This window comes from Lepisma saccharinum, chromosome 1 (genome assembly GCF_977018435.1).
Source record: "Lepisma saccharinum chromosome 1, izLepSacc3.1, whole genome shotgun sequence".
Lineage (NCBI taxonomy): Eukaryota > Metazoa > Arthropoda > Insecta > Zygentoma > Lepismatidae > Lepisma > Lepisma saccharinum.
The window spans coordinates 116,802,058-116,819,442 of NC_139229.1; the positions used below are offsets into that span (position 1 = coordinate 116,802,058).

General features: G+C 36.9%; 1 protein-coding gene across 5 annotated transcripts in view; it reads right to left on the minus strand.

The window, feature by feature from the left end:
• Positions 1 to 17,385, minus strand: part of Dgk (diacyl glycerol kinase 1) — a 506,799-nt gene that overhangs the window by 413,843 nt on the left and 75,571 nt on the right. For 3 of the 5 annotated variants that reach the window (XM_083137139.1, XM_083137160.1, XM_083137120.1), the window contains exon 2: positions 9,273 to 9,351. The exons of the other annotated variants lie outside the window; for them this stretch is intronic. The gene's annotated coding sequence lies outside the window, so the exon portion shown is untranslated. The remainder of the gene's footprint in view (positions 1 to 9,272; positions 9,352 to 17,385) is intronic. 5 annotated transcript variants of the gene reach the window in all.

Here is a 17,385-nt window from a genome sequence, read left to right on the forward strand (position 1 = left end):
GCATGTATTATTTTCACAAATGTAACCAGCGTAATCAATTTGCATGTATTATTTTCACAAACTTAACCGTCGTAACCAATTTGCATGTATTATTTTCACAAACTTAATTGTTGTTACCAATTTGCATGTATTATTTTCACAAATGTAACCAGCGTAATCAATTTGCATGTATTATTTTCACAAACTTAACCGTCGTAACCAATTTGCATGTATTATTTTCACAAACTTAATTGTTGTTACCAATTTGCATGTATTATTTTCACAAATGTAACCAGCGTAATCAATTTGCATGTATTATTTTCACAAACTTAACCGTCGTAACCAATTTGCATGCATTATTGCATTATTTTCACCTCTTAGCAACTAGAGTATTGTTAACTTTGGCTTGACGTTGTTCATAGGTTCGAGTCCCACGTGAAACTGAGGGTCCGTTCTTGGTTAACTTCGATTTGTTGATTTTTGTTGATTTTACTTCGCTATTCTCCTATTTTTGTCTAATCACGAAAATGAGAATGAGTGATGCTATGATGAAGGGACACTCACAGAGAACATGCCGAGATTCGATCCTGCGATCCCTGTCGTCGTAGCACGCTGTGCTAACTGCTCCGATTGGTTAACCTGTAGTCTCGCAGTTCAAGTCCGAAGCGATTGTACACGGAGAAGAACTTTTTCTTGTGAGTCGTCGTTGCCTTGTAATCAAGGGGTTTTGGGTTCGATACCCGGCGGAGGCACAAATGGTTCGGATTTTACTTTAAACTGTAGGCCCATTCCCGATTAGCCGTACTGTGCATAAAATAGACTTAAAACACCAACTCAATCAATCAATTTTTCTTGTGAGTAACTGAATAGAGGTTCCTGGTAATCAGTAGCACCAACTTCTAATACTTTTTTTTTTGTCTGGGTGAAGTACAGGATTGACATAAACAGTATAGAGGTGGCCAGAGCGTTGTGCTGATCACATCTCCTCCTCAAATGGTCGAGATCGTGGATCTATGGAGCCGTAGCGCCCCACTCCTTATTTTTTATTATTAATGTCTTGTCTGTATGTTACCATGTCGAATCTTTGACCACTAGTTGCTTTTGACTATAAGAGAGGGGACCATTTACGGTGAAAGCATTTATAGTTGTTTTTTTTTAAAAGCCTGAAACCGCATTCTGTATTTGAGCTAGTGAGTCGTGCGCTCCGTTAAACAAGCCAGATTTATTTATCAACAACGTTGTTGAAACGTTTCAGTAAACGTTCTTATACGTTCTTAAACGTTTCAACGTTTATATAAGAAACGATAAAACGTACTGTGATACTTATCTTCACGATTAGTCAAACGTATCATTCATTCGCTCTTCATATTTTCCATCCTTAAATTCTGATAATTATGTATTTTATCTAACAACAGATTAAATTATATACCAAACATTATCGAGAAGCAATTCTCAAAACATTATACTAAGATATTAACATTATAATAAGTGTCCTTCCATAGCCATTTCAGTCTTCAAACTGCTTCCAACGGCTTCCGTACGTTGATTCGCGATTAGTCAAACATGTCAAATGTAACTGCTATTAGTAAACGTACGAGGAAAAATAAGTTTTGTAGAAATTCTCTTCTCAATAAGAATACTATATTACTACCTTCATTATATTAAATATTAATTAATTAATTAATTCTCTAGCACTCTTGATTCTGAAAATTCGTAGTTACAGTTCAATTTGTACTTATCCTGAGCAAAATTTATATATATTCTATTCCAATCTTTACAGATTTCTTTTAGATTCATCTCCATGTTCGTTTTGGTCCTTTACCATCAGGTTTCCCAACAAGATTCCTGTAAAAATCTCCTTTATTCCTTTTTCATTCGTGCCGGTTTAAAAAAAACATAGAGAGTTAGTTAGTTAGTTGTTTCCCACTGTACTATTTCAATTTTTGAATAATCACATGTTAGTTATGAATGCATCGTTGACATCCTGTCTGATCATATATGTGTTTGGGCTGAGGCTCCGTATCTACCTGCAACATTATTTTTTTTCTTCTTTTTTCTTGTTATCTGCTTTCTATATTTAACATTAGAAACAACACATTCCCATTAACAATATTTCATGTTATGCAAAACATTTAAGTTTTATACACCATCAGAGGTGTGATTGCAACAAACGTTACCACTACGTCATCCGACAAAAAACCAGAATCGGTATTGTTATATTTTATTGCTCAGGTCATTTCATTTTTTTAATATGTATAGCTATAGTGAATATACTAACTTAAGCCCTCAGACTCGTAAACCAACAAATATACACACCTCTGTTAACTGCCTTGTATTTTGAGGAGAGGGGGGGCAATTGTAGCTGTTGGTGCAATACACTTTGAAGTTTTTGTTTTCTAAGTGCCACACATCAATTTCATCATAATTATCATTATTCATCCTCATCGTTGCCATTAGCCTCTTTTTTTTTACAATTTTTTTCGTACTGATATCGCCTTAGCAGATTAACAGAAATCGTCTAAAATTTGAACTCGTGACACCTCCCAATACCATTGCAAGCTTACTTGTGATTGTCCCCCTCAATTATTCAAAATATTTTACTTTCATATTCAAATACACACAAGTAAAAAAGTTCATATCACATTAGTGATTTTAAATTTTATTCTTGGGGTCACTTTCTAACATTGTTGCCCGATATTAAAATAAGCGAAAACACTCTGCTATGCTTAATAAAAAAACAACATCTATTCATTGCCAGATTGTACAACTGTATAGGTCGAGGTTCATAAGCCTCATCCATCTCATTCTAGGGACTGCATATTTTGTATACAGTTTTTGTAGTGGAATCAAAACACAGGTTGTTAAGAATATCGTCAGTAAATATGAGAATTCTTGCTGTGAAATTTCTATGCTGTTTAACCTAATAGAATTCGAATCTCTGAGAAAGCCAAGTACTAAGCTTTAGCATTCCATATTAGCAAAACCTTTATACGTACGTATTTATAACCTCAATTTACTAATCAAAAAATCCCCCCTAACCAACCAATTAGCACATTTATATGACCTTCTATAGAGGAAAAAAACATGACATTTCCGAGCCGGTATTATTAATGTGACATTCTTAACAGGTTAATGCATCAATCTTTAAGCAAACACTTAGGAATGTTTGAAATTCAAACAATTCTTGTGACAAAAAACAAATAATTAGGAAATTCTTTTTAACCAAACAATCAACACAAATCTCTCTTTTTATAGAGAAAAAAAAAGCATAACATTCCTGAGACAGTAATGGTGAACACTGTCGTTTGAAATTAGAAGAAGATTAATCACACGAGCATCATCATCGTCGACATCGCTTATCCTGACGGGATGCACGACATGTTTATCCAACATATAGGAATACACGTTGATGATTAAGCGTTTTTCTTCTGCATCTCGTGCTCGTGTTTCGAATTTTGATGTATCAGAAATAGTCACCGGGTATTCGATGCCAGACATTACACTTTCAAAACTCGGACTCGTATTGTTTGTAATATCCAACCCACTGTGGATTATTTTTGCAATAAACAGGATGCAGTGCAGCCAATATACACCAAAAAAACACTTGTTATCGCTGTTCTGTATATTTAACACAGTCCTCTTGTGTTGAATATTCGGTGGAAGAGGCATAAGTTAAGTACGTGTTGCTAGAAGGCCTTCGTCGTTGCAAGTCATCCATAACCCATTCACTAAGAAATAAGAAAAAAAATATTGACGTACTGAAAAAAAGTTGACTTGTTCACCGAGTTCACAGATGTTTACTCATTGATGACTCCGTCGTTGTCGTCTATCAAAAAACCTAAGTACGTTGGAAACAGTGAGAGAGTTATCGAAAAATCTCCCCCCTTGTCGATTTTTTTGGTGACTGTAGGTCCAGTTTCGATTAGCCTTACTGTGCATAAAATAGACATAAAAAAACAAATCCAAACCAGAGTATCAACAAATTAAAAAAAATAAAATTTCCCCCTGTGTACTTGTATAATTTAAAACACCAAGTTCGATACCCGGCGGATTTTACTGTAGGTCCAGTTTCGATTAACATTACTGTGCATAAAATAGACTTAAAACAACAAATCCAACCCAGAGTACACGCGTCAATACCATCCACCATGAGTAAACTAACATAATCATGATCATCGTCCCCTTCCCCTCCCTCCGATTGTTACCTCGCTTTTATGTTATTCGCAATAAAAAATAGTTTTTTCAAGCGCACGTTATGTATGCTCATATTTTTTTTTGTTTAGCGTAAATTTCGATGTTTAATCAAAACACCACTTCCTGTTCACTAACGCAACTCGCAATTATTACACACACATGCAAAAAAAAATAACAAAAAAAACAAAACTTACCTACAAAAAGCTGCTAGCAATTTAACACACACAAAACGGTTGTATAATCGCGTGCGGACGTTCCGCCCGGCACGGAAGTTGATGTTTATCGCGGCATTACAAATCCAACCGGTTGTACAAAAGCTAATCTTCACATATATTTCTCACAGGACACGCTCAATGCCACGTGCATCCGCAAGATCATGGCCTTGCGTAAAAAAATCAAAAAAATCAAGAATTGCAAGGAGAAGAAGATCTTGCCCGCCGGGCAAACTGCTCGAAATAGATGCAAAAACAAAACACAGCGAAGTTGATGATAAACAGCATGTACGGTCAGATGAACCAATATTACGTTTGAAGGCCGTACGGAAACGCAGCCGTTAGAGAACCTTTACATTTTTGGTTGGGCACCACGCACCCCTGGCGGGATATTTTCTTTTTTTGAGGGGCCAGGGATTTCCTTAACAAAAATAAATTTTGATTATCTCACACACACACACATCGTAGAAGATCACACCTGAGAGTTTTAAAAAATAAAAACACATCATAGCAGATTACGCTGAGAGCAAGATTGTGCTAGATTACACTGAGGGACCTTACAGTAAAAAAAACAGCCTTATAGGAAAGTCATTTCAAAAGTAGGTCAAAGAGGTGAGAGCAAAATTTGCACAAGGTAAAAAAATAGCTTAAAAAGTAATGCCAGAGCTTTTCTTCTGTCCATTTTTTCTCTCATTGTAGGTTAGTTTAGTGCGTAAAAAACAGATTACGCTGAGAGCAGAAGCCCATTAGCAGGTCGTAGTAGATTACACTGTGGCACCTTACAGTGTGAGAAGACAGCCTTATAGGAAAATATCGTAAGTCATTTCAAGGTAGGTCAAAGAACGAGTTAGCATAAGAGCAAAATTTGCACGAGGTAAAAAAATAGCTTAAAAAGTGATGCCAGAGCTTTTTCCCTCCATTTTTCTCTCATTGTAGGTTAGTTTAGTGCGTAAAACGTCGTAAATCGTAAAATCGCCACCTTACAGGAAAACATCGTAAGGGGAGACAGCCTTATAGGAAAATATCGTAAGTCATTTCAAAAATAGGTCAAAAGATGCGTCCAGCAGAGCAGAAGCCTATTAGCAGGTCGTGCTAGATTACACTGAGGAATTTTACAGTAAAAAAAAACAGCCTTATAGGAAAATATCGTAAGTCATTTTAAAAATTGGTCAAAAAGCAAGTTAGCATAAGAGCAAAATTTGCAGGAGGTAAAAAATAGCTTAAAAAATAATGCCAGAGCTTTTTCTGTCCATTTTTCTCTCATTGTAGGTTAGTTTAGTGCGTAAAACGTCGTAAAATAAAAAGTAGGTCAAAGGGCTGCGCCGCCTTATAGGAAAATATCGTAAGTCACTTTCAAAAGTAGGTCAAAGGACGAGTTACCATAAGAGCAAAATTTGGAAAAGGTAAAAAAATAGCTTAAAAAATGATGCCAGAGCTTTTTCTGTCCATTTTTCTCTCATTGTAGGTTAGTTTAGTGCGTAAAACGTCGTAAAATAAAAAGTAGGTCAAAGGACCGGCCCAGAACGTTGGGTTTCACCTACTAACTTATTAAAAATACTTATGTATTTAGCACAAAGTCTGAAGTATAATATGTTTTGAGGTATAATATTCAAAATTTCTGTTCACTATGTGTGAAGGTAAGCATAGGCGTAACCTGGTGGGGGCAAAGGGAATCATTTTCCCTATCCAAAATTTATAGATTAATTAAAACCTACAAATAACAATTGCAGTGGAACTCCGATTTCAAGTTCCTCGATTTTACATTTCCCTGCATTTTGAATTCAATATTGGTGGTCCCAACATAGCAAATTTTCCTCGGTTTTACATTTTCTCTCATTCTAAGTTTTTTCAGCTTGGTCCCCTGAACAACGTAAAATCGAAGTTCCACTCTATCTAAGTTAGTTTCAACTGTCTTCAATTTTTAAAAAAATATTATAATCATAGTCATTAGCGTTCCCAAACTTAGCAAATTTTCTTCGAGAACATTCTTCTTTTTGTGCATTTTATCTCAATATGGAATTTTTTATACTCTTCACGGAGATACGTAATATGAAGTAAGAATTAATAATACACATTTGTGCTGATTGAAGTTTTTCCAAATGGAGCTTTTCTTGCCACATACCAGAGAAAATCTCCTTGTGATGGGGTGGTTGGAACACTTAGAAGACTTGTATACACGTAGACGTCAACAGTATCAAGTAACAAGTTCAGCAATGAAGTACCAATTCCATTTCTATGTAGAAATAGTATTAGAGGCATAAATTTCTTATTAATCACGTAAGGTGAAATGATAACAACCCGCAGTACAATGTGTCAGCGATTGCAAAGTACTATACAACAGCACCAGGAAGATTAAGTATGCACTGCTTTGAACTTAGGCTACAGGTTATTCAGTGTTCGGTAAGTTACTTTTTACAAGTAACCGAGTTTCAGTTACTCATTTGAAAAGTAACTCTGTTACAGTTACTGGTACTTTGAAAGTAACTGAGTTACTTTACAGTTACTGTGAAAGAAACTTACAGCTAATGATCATTGATTTGTGTAAAAATTACAAATTGTGTTTCTAGTACATAATCCGTATGTCTTCATAAATCTACATTACTACTGCAAATAAATGATGAAACACAGAATCAACTTTGCTTGAACGATTTTAATTAAGAAATCATTCGAATGCTGACCACGATATTTTGAATATGGTGTCATTGATTCCACTTGCCCCTATTTCTTTCTCCTCCATTCCAAGTTCAACAAAATCCAAAGATCCACTCCTTCAACGATGACTGTTTCCTAGCTCGACAGTCCACCTAAAACACTTAAGTTTTCACATACAAGTAGATATGAATTGAAGTAAAGCGTGGATGAAGTTAGCATGCAACAAAGCATAGCTTCCTTGACAGGCCAGCAATTCCAAGAAAATCCTTTTACGTAGCATCCAGAGAAGGTACAGATATATTTTTTTTACAGTTGGGAACAGAAAATGTGAACGGCACAATTTATAGTGCATGAAATTTTGGCAATGCATAGAATACAATCGAGTAAGTATTTTTCGGTACTATCTTCATGGGCGTAACTTGGGAACTATCTTTGGTTGAGAGAATCAAAGTTTTCAGTCCCATAAAAATAGTGTCAAAGATTATTTGCTAAATACATTTGAAAAATCACAATAATTATTCTTTTTTTGTTTGTTCCTCAAGTGCCAGGAGGTTCACAAATTATATTTAACTTGTAGGTTTTAATTAATCTATAAATTTTGGATAGGGAAAATGATTCCCTTTGCCCCCACCAGGTTACGCCTATGCTTATCTTCACACATAGTGAACAGAAATTTTGAATATTATACCTCAAAACATATTATACTTCAGACTTTGTGCTAAATACTTAAGTATTTTTAATAAGATTAACTTTTAATGCAAATGATTTTTTATCACCCTGTCTCTGAACCGCTCATCCCAATTTTTCCATCAAGCATTAGTAGCCACTCTCAGCTACCTGTATATAAAATTTGGATGAAATTGAATGGGGGGCATTGCACGAAATTCGCTCTTGAAGTTAGTCATTTATTTTTCTAAAAAAATACATGAAACTATACATAAAATACATGATTATTGATACACTGATCAGAAACCTTATTTAAATGAAAGCTTACACTATCCTGAGCAAAAGAAATCAAACTTGAAGTTTCTACGGTAAACCTGAGAGAAGATACTATAATTTATAACCTAATGCGTGTCATTCAAAGTGGAGCCGCAAGTGGCGTACAGGGAGATTTTTAAAATCGCATAATTTCTGAACCCCTTGACCAATCTCAAAACAATTGTCATTTTTGTAATTAGCATCAAAAGTTCTATAAGTATACAGAATTTCATCAAAATCGGAGATGGTGGGTGACATGGCCTGGATGTTTTGACGTGGAATGACCCTGTTAAAATTAAATATTGTGTGTTCTTGCTCAAATAAATTTATACATACGGTACTAAAACCTTAAAGTATGTATCAAACAAAAACAATGTACATAAGCAATGCTACTGTGAAACAGCTCTGCTTATTTTGATACTGTTTTATTTTGTTATTTAACCCTAGTCTACGGTTTTACTATTGATTCTTTCCGGTTTAAAATTGTTTCTGCTGTACTGAAAATTTCAATAAATAATAAAATAAATCGATTATCATAATACATTTCGTCCTGCTCCTTTGGAGATTATTTTAGTATCTTCATTACTACTGCAAGATATCTTGAATATCTTCTCAGTGGCGTGTACGGGGGGGGGGGGTTGGTAGGGTTCATAACCTCCTCCCCACTTTTGACCCGTATTCCTTAAAAAAGAATGTCAAAGGCAGGAAAATATGGCAAAATGAGGGTCGACTACTATAAAAGTATCGAAAGTCCTGGTACGCCACTATATCTTCTATACTTAACAAATATTCACCACCATGTAACATTTTACATGAGAAAATATCTAGAAATCAGTTCTATTTGGAGAGAGTAAGAACATGATAATCCTAACCCACAGTAGAGTTTAGAAGACGTTTAATATATATATATATATATACACACACACACACGAATGAAACTAAAGAGTAATGCGTGAAATTTGAAACCAGTCCTCGTTCATTCAATTATATGAAAATAATAGTCGATGTACGTATCCTTCTTTGCGATGTGAGATGCTCGACTCGCTCACAACAGGGAATATATCATTAGAGAAGTTGTGAAAATAAACCAGCTGTACACATTGTATCTGCTCACTATTAGTATTTATACTTTATTAATAGCCTACAATCTATTAATAGTTTTTCTTGTTTCTCCTAATATATAGTTAGTTACCAGGAGTTATTATACTGGTGTGATATGTAATCGACATGAGTGTCGTGTAGTAAATTACTCACCATTTCAATCGGCCTTAGTTACATCCTTCGGCCGGTCCTCGTCATGTATAGCAAACAGTCCACGTCACAAGGATAGTACCTGGCAAATAAGAATAATAAGAGTTACATATAGTGAGGGTTAGAAAGAAACTTTTATATTTGGGGTTAAACGGATATACATACGAGATATGACGTTCATTGCAATATGGAGAATCTTAACGGTAAAACGTTAGCGGGAGATAGAAGTATAGAAGTATTTTGTAAGTCCACGTTATACTCCAGAAACTAATCGAGATTGGTCCTACAGTTTAAAGTGGGATCCAAACCATTGTTCAATGTGCCTTCACTTAGAATCGAAAATGGACCCCTTAATAGGAGATAGCAATAAATGGAAAAATTTAAGTCAAAAGTCTATACTAAAAGCTCAATTTTACTATTTTTCCGGATAGCAGAAAAATAAAAGCTGAATTTTTGCGGAGATGGTGTTCACAACGTCATCTAGTATAACAGTCATAGTAAAGTCACAAAAAATCCAAGTTCAGCTCTCGCCGTCTTTTTGGAAAAAGACCGCCAACATTAGAATATTAACTCATATATCATTAAGTGCTGGTGCAACGGGATTGAAACAATAAATGCCAGACTCGAAGAAATGAAGGATATTTTGTTCCCGTAATCACTTTAGTAATTCCAAAAATATTCACGTTATGCGTCATTTTAAGTCACCGGTTTGTTTTTAAAAAAATCATAGATTTAGCCTATAGATCAATGTTGAATTTAATTTGTCAATGCAGGCTTGGGTAAATGTAGGTTAACATTAATATTTGTTAGAATCAAATTTGAAAATACTCTAATTTTATTATCATAATTTAATTAATTTTACTGGGCTATAAAAAAGAACATCTACAACCACATATGCCACACATAGACCTAAGCGGAATTGTATGTTAGGAATTGTTAGGTTAGAAGCGCCATGTTTAGAGCTCTTAGCAATTGAAGGGCTCGGGTGTAAAACATGGTAAGTGATATTTTGGTCATTTTTTTAGTTACAAAGTCAAATGTGCCATCCTTCAATTATCAAGAGAAATTGCCATGTCATTCAATTTGCATTGGACTCAGTGAAGACTTCTGAAATTGGTGAACACAACACGAAAACAATTTATCTACAGTATAGCTTCTAATAACCTTTTTTCTTAATGAACTCAGAAATGACCAAAATGTTACCATGTTTTACACCCAAACCCTTCAATTAATTCTAGCGTTTGTTGCAAGCTGGATGTGACCCACACCATACCTCTGTTCTTTGTAAGTGTCCCTTCATCAAGTTCATGATTTCACTTATCCTCACGATTAGCAAAAATGGCAGAAAAGCGACGTAAAATAACCTAAATCAAACAATTGTGTTACTTGCGTACAAAGATATCTCCTCTGAAGGGAGGTAACAGCAAATTTGCCGAGATAAAATACTACTCCAGATTCCATCAAATGCCAAGAAGAGCCCATTAATAAACATCCTTGTATCTGCGTATCCTCTCCCGCCGCCAGATCAAACACCTAGCGCTCTGTTTGCTATTCCCGTCAACTATTTACGGTGCAGCAGGCAGCGCCAAGCATGTTAAACTTCCATCGGCGGATAAAATGCAAATTGGATGTTACGCCGATGAGTTGTGTTGATACTGTTTCTAGTTCGCGGCAAAAGGCTTCGTAACTTTCGGAGCCCGTTGTCATGGAGACCGCACTTTCCGGAGATCCAGGAAGTTAGATATGTCAGTGGAAATTGGAGAAAGGTTTTGGGGGGAAATGAAGGATGTTGATTTTAAGGAACTAGAAGCGATGGAGCTTCAGGAGACGAAGATTCTGTTATGAGAAACTCCTTCCCTCACGCATCGTCAAGCTTTGTTGCGTTTCATCGCCGTGAAAACACAAGCTGTTCGCTTCTGACCTCGGATCTTCAATCGTATCGATGGAGAGGTTAAGGAGGGATCTCTTGATCTCATCATGATTTTCTGATATTGAATCGTTATGCTGTTAGTTATGGGCCAGACTTGGTTGTACTATTTGAAAATTTTACCTAACCCAAGAATACTTTAGCTAAGCAACTTCTTCAGATATAGCAAGAAGGTTTATAGATAAATCATATATTTTGTTTATACTAATTAGAAAGCAAATCCATTGGTGGTAATTGTGTTTGATGTGCGACTGCATATATTGAGAGTAAAATTTTGTTTGTTTTTTTCATGGCTCGTAGCTTCGAAACGAGGCATAAAACCAAAACGTTTTTCATAATCGTCGGAACGTAGACAAAAATGAGACGCATAATTACAACTCGAGACGAGATTGAGAACTAGACAAGTTTTACGAGTCGAGACGAGAACTGGACTGCAAATTACATTCCAACTACCATAGTATGAAATGTAGATTTATGCGAAGGAACGTAAATCGACTCTGCCACCTTACGTAAAAAGGACCATGGAAGAAGTAGTTATTGTTAATTGAGTGTTGAGGATGATGGCAATAAGAATGTCTATATTTAGCTGGAGAGGTTAGGTGTTGTAACAATTATAATTTCATATCAAAACCGGTTATATGCCATTAAATATAAGGGCACAAAAATTGATGTGTTGATAGTAAAGGAATGGGAGGGAAAAGAGAATGTCAAGTTCGAACTTTGCTAGAAAACCAGTTTTTAACTTTCAGTCTCATGCTACCATAGGCGCATCGAAGGGTGGATTGGGTGAAAGTATGAAGTTGAGAGCCCCCCCCCCCCCCACCCTTGGGCTTAATTTTCTTGAAGAAATAGTTTAACAATCATTTAGGTCTATTTTCCAACTCACAATGGCATTCAAAATGTTGTTTTAGTTGTTGAACCGTTCTCCTTAAAACTTCCTGAGCGCGCTTGTGTAAGCTGCTACTATTGTTGTTGATCTTACATCCACCCTTTTTCGTTTTGCCACCTCCAACGTCCGTGGCGGGCTAGTTAGCCAAGGGTCCAGAATCGGAATCCCAGCGTAGGCATGGGTATAATTTGCGAGTGTCACTTCATCAATTTCATCATATTATCACTCATCCTCTCGTCACGATTTGCCAAGAGTGGCAGAAAAACGACGCTAAATAACACAATCGTTGTTCCACTTACTGAGGGTAACATGTACAAATTTACATATCCACAAGAAATGTACCTACGAGATGGAATCACAAATGCGCCACTGAGTTGCTACCCCCTCCCCCCCCCCTCTCAAACAAAAAACTTCATTCGCACAGTGCCTACATCCGTTCCAGACCTCGGAACTGTAACTTAGCGATAACTTGGTAACAACGACAATATTGCGAGAATTATAAAAATATCCTAACTCTTTCTGAATTCTAAAGCATTCCTGCGATGCGCTGGTAGGCAAGAAACAAAAAAAAAAAATCGTCTGAAGCAAAGGTTACCCCACTTCCAAAGGAGCGAATCGCTGACGATGGAAGAAGCGTGTGCACTGGAGACCCTTTTCTCCCTGTTCCGAGATGCGATGAGTAGACAAAAGGGTTTACCATTCCCAGAGAATTCGATCAATGTCAAGGGGGATGGAGAATCCTCCAGGAGCCATAATGGCGAAGATACTTTCCGGAGGGAGCAACTTCCCTATCCGCTTCATGGAGACTGTATTTTTCGATATACGCGTACATAGCATCAGAGGCAAAATGTTGCGTTTATAGTAGCAATTTACTTACTTCACCGTACATATCATCTGCTGTATGATTCGTATATAAATACCGATGCAACTATACCACTCCTTCATGCATTTTGCTATACTGATCACATTTTAGTAACGGATCCATTCTATAACGTCGTAGAAATTTTGAGATCCAGAGAGTTCCTCTGGGGATTTTAACCATCAGCCATTTTACGATTAAATCAAAATTACGGATAGGCTACCATTATCACAAATTTGATGCTCTTTCAGACATATCGACTCAGTAAACCTACACATATTTTATTTCGATTAGTTTCTTATGTATTTCTCAGATTATTTTATGTTTACTTTTATGAATCCACCATTTTCAAAATGGCTAAAAGGCTACTGAAATAGAATTGGGTTCTCCTTTTCCGATTTATTGACTTCGAAAGTTTTGACTAGGAAGTATCATGTTACTTGTAAATTGAAGTGGAGTGTTTAAGTTTGTTTTGTTATTTTAAGAGACGCAAGTTGTGATCTAGAAATTAGATTGCAAATGTGTGTTTATTCTAGAACTAATTATCTGAAAATCGAAATAAAGAAGGGAAAAATAGAAACTATATGCCACACTTGTCAAGTGACACGATAGCGGTAACGTTGTTGCCTTGTATCAAGGTGTCTCGGGTTCGATACCCGCGAAGGCACGTAGTGGTTTAAATTGTAGGTCAACTCCCGATTAGCCTATCTGTGCATAAAGTGGACTCAAAAACTCAAATTCTAAACGACACGATACCTATATTTTAACTCTATATTTTAATAGCAGCATCAGTTTGTTTTTGTTTTTTTACCTCTTCTTAGGTAAGTTGTCAAAATATGTGCAGACATCCTGCATAATTCAGTTTAGCACTCCGTTAATTTGATTTGCATAGTCTGTAGACGAGGTGCCCCAGAGTGCAAGCCGCACCTCTCATGAACATGCTCTCTGCGTTTAACACTGGCAGATTATCCCATTTCGAACAAAACGCGCAAACAGAGCGCAAGGGGTAAACAGCATGCAGGTACAGATCATAATACCCTCTAGATGCAACTGGGTCTCTCGTATGAGCGCGCCTATTGGTTTGGCGTGAATCCCGGTCGCCCGTCTGAATGTACCCTCAGGAAGTACTTTGTACAGGTATTTCGCTGTGACGTACTGTTAGTGAATTGAATCATTCTATTTATAATATGAATATTATGAACGGCTAAATTCCGTGTTAAACAAGAAGCTTGTCGCTTCGGTACCGTGAATATCGCATTTAAGTTTAACCAACTACATATCACCCCGTAGAAATTTTGAGATCGAGAGATTTTCTCAGCGGATTAGGGTTACATTAAAACTTGGCTAGACACGTTTGTCTATGTCTGTACGACACCTTTTTAGTTGTGTTTTTTTTAATGGCAGTTTCACACAATTAGTCTGATTTATCTTTGGATATAGGTGACGTAAGAAGTGGAATGTAAGATTTGCAGGTCGAGGAATCAAAAAACGTATCTAATTTTTATTCAGAGTACTCTATTCCATTATCCAATACAAATACACATGGGTGACATTCGCTGAAGGCAGTGAGATATCAACCTGTCTTCCACGTAGTACACCCTGGGTTGCATTTTTCCAGGCAACCAAGGCTCTGGCGTCTAAATCCTCAGCCCGCTAAGTGTTTTTTTTTTGTCGCCCGTATGTACGTATTTGTGATTGTCCTTTCAAATATCTCATCATAACATTCGTCTCCATCGTCACGGTTAGCCAAAACATAATCAGATATTGACAAGCTGGGGAGAACCAAAAGCACCTGGCCCAGACAACATACCAACTTGCTTAACAGAATCTTTCTCAGTACCTGACTGTAATATTTAATGAATATCTGGCCCAACATATCTTTCCAGCTTGCTGGAAAGAATCCAAGCTAATTGTAATTTTAAAAAAGATCCATCCAAGGACGACAGTCAAGTCAAATCCCAAAGTCCAATCTGCTTGATAAACGTGTTGGGTAAACTGTTCTAAAAACTAATCCTAACAAGGATCAAGGAATATTGAATATTTTACACCAGACGCTTGGAACTTGCCACTTCTCATGCTGAAGTTTCAATCAACAGAGTGGCAACCCTGAGCTCATCGTCATACAAATTACAAAATCACTCACATTAAGGCCTACATCACGGCAATTTATAACTCCATAATCACATATGGAGCTTCAGTTTGGGTTAACAACCTTACTAAGACAATGATAACAAAGTTAAGATCATCTCAGAGGAAGATCATCCTTCTAATGAAAGGCGCCTTAAAAACAACTTCAACTCTCGCTCTTCTTGTAGTCACTGGCTTTTGGCCCATCGACAAACTGATAAAACTATCGGCGGCTAAATACTGGTTCAAACGAGGACAAATTAGAAAAATCTCTGAGAACGTTCACCTCAACAATCGAAGATATAAAAAACGCTCTCGTAGAACAATGGCAAGAAGAATGGAACACTTGAACAGTAGGCAGAAGACTCCATCACTTCTTCCCGAGCATCCGAGAAAGACTGAGCATGTCTCACATACAGCCTACAAGAGGGCTAATCCATTATCTCACGGTCCACGGCCCGTACGGTCTACACCTGGAGAGAATAGAAGCCAGGCCAAACCAACACTGCAGTACTTCTCCCCATGCCATAGACACCCCAGAAGACAACTTTCCACTGCCCATACACAAATCCCTCGATAAATCACCTAAGGCAAACTGTACCAAATCATGAAGTCTTTAATATTCTTATATCGAATCATTTTTCTACCCTCAACATCCTTGCAGATGCCATTTCAAAGGAAGAATTAATAAAATTCAAATCATTTAATTCCGCCCCGGTTCCAATTAAAATCAGGTCAATCCCGGAGCCACAGCCACAACCACGCCGATCGGAGAGGCTCAAACAACTCCATAACTCAATTCCCGGGACCCAGAGACAAGGTCAAGAGCAGCAGTAGAACACCAAGAAGTAGAAGATGAGGAACCACCGCCAGGAGATTCTCGAGGAAGATGCACAATTTCCACCTTCCGGTAGGAGGAAGAAGCGAGGAGACGTACCAGACCTCCGAGGCTCCCGGAGAAACCCACAAAGACTATCTTCAAAGGATTCGAACCCGGGACCAATAGAAGTCAAACCCAGACAAGTACCCATAACACTCCATTAACTTCAATTTTTACTATGCAACATTACACACACACACACACACACACACACACACATAACCCTTAACTTCAACACTCTCAACCTTAACCCACCTTCACATGCCTATCCTGAAGCATCCCAGGACCTACCCTTCCTGGAGCTTCCAGAATAGTTCCTTCTTAAGCCAGCTTTAGACGAAAGCATTTTCTTTTACATTTTTGCTAGCATAAATGCTATGTAAATGCTTCCAAAAATCTTATTGCAGATAGCACTTTCAACGAAACCATTTCATGGAACATTTCGGTTAACTGTTGAGATTACACATTGAGTTACACCATATACGGCGAGTGCACGGTGATTACAATTGAAAAACTAAAATATTATTTCATACGTGTACAGTAAACGTTGTAAAGTACATATTTAATCAGCGCCATGCTTCTTTACCTAAAACCATTTAATACGAAACGTAATTCCTCTCGATTCAATAGTTATCGGCTTTTAAAAATGTGAAGTTATACATTGTATACATCTCACGCGGACGCCATTACAGCTGCACTCGTGACCTAGAGGTCGCTTCTGATTGGTTATGTGCTACGAAAAATACTACGAAAATAGGATCGATCCTATCCTTGAAAAATGTCATGAAATATGTCATAGCATCTGAAATGCCATAAATTTCCCACTTTATACGGTAGCATTTTGGTCATGGCGTAAATGTTAAGAAAAATACTAAGGAAAATTCTTTCGTCTAAAGCGGGCTTTATTGAAGTCATTCCAATATACCTCTTCCTCCTAACTATAAACACCCACTTTTAATATCATCTCATGCAACATCCCTTTCTACATAACTTTTATATATTGTATATCCCTTTATATGCATTATTACACACTTAGATCAACCAGAATGCTCATCCATTTATATACTTATTGTAATATATATTTGTAAATCGGGGCTGTCCAGGACTGCCAAACAGCCTCGGTACTTGGTACTTGATCCTGCAAAATGCAAGACACCTGTAGAATCAAGACAACTTGTGACATTTAAAGAATAAAGAAAAGATAAATGAAAAACGGGGGAACCACATTCATGAAAATGACGTCCTGGTCTTTTTAGGCACCAGGACATAAGCGCATACCCTCGAATGTATGCGGGTGGAGGCTGGCCATTCTTCGGGCGTCCCCCCTTCTTGTCTTTTTTATCCAAAAGTAACAAAATAAACTAAACAAAACACGAAATCAATCTCTTTCTCTATCCATCGTTTTACATCACCTGTACTTATCAGGTCAAATTA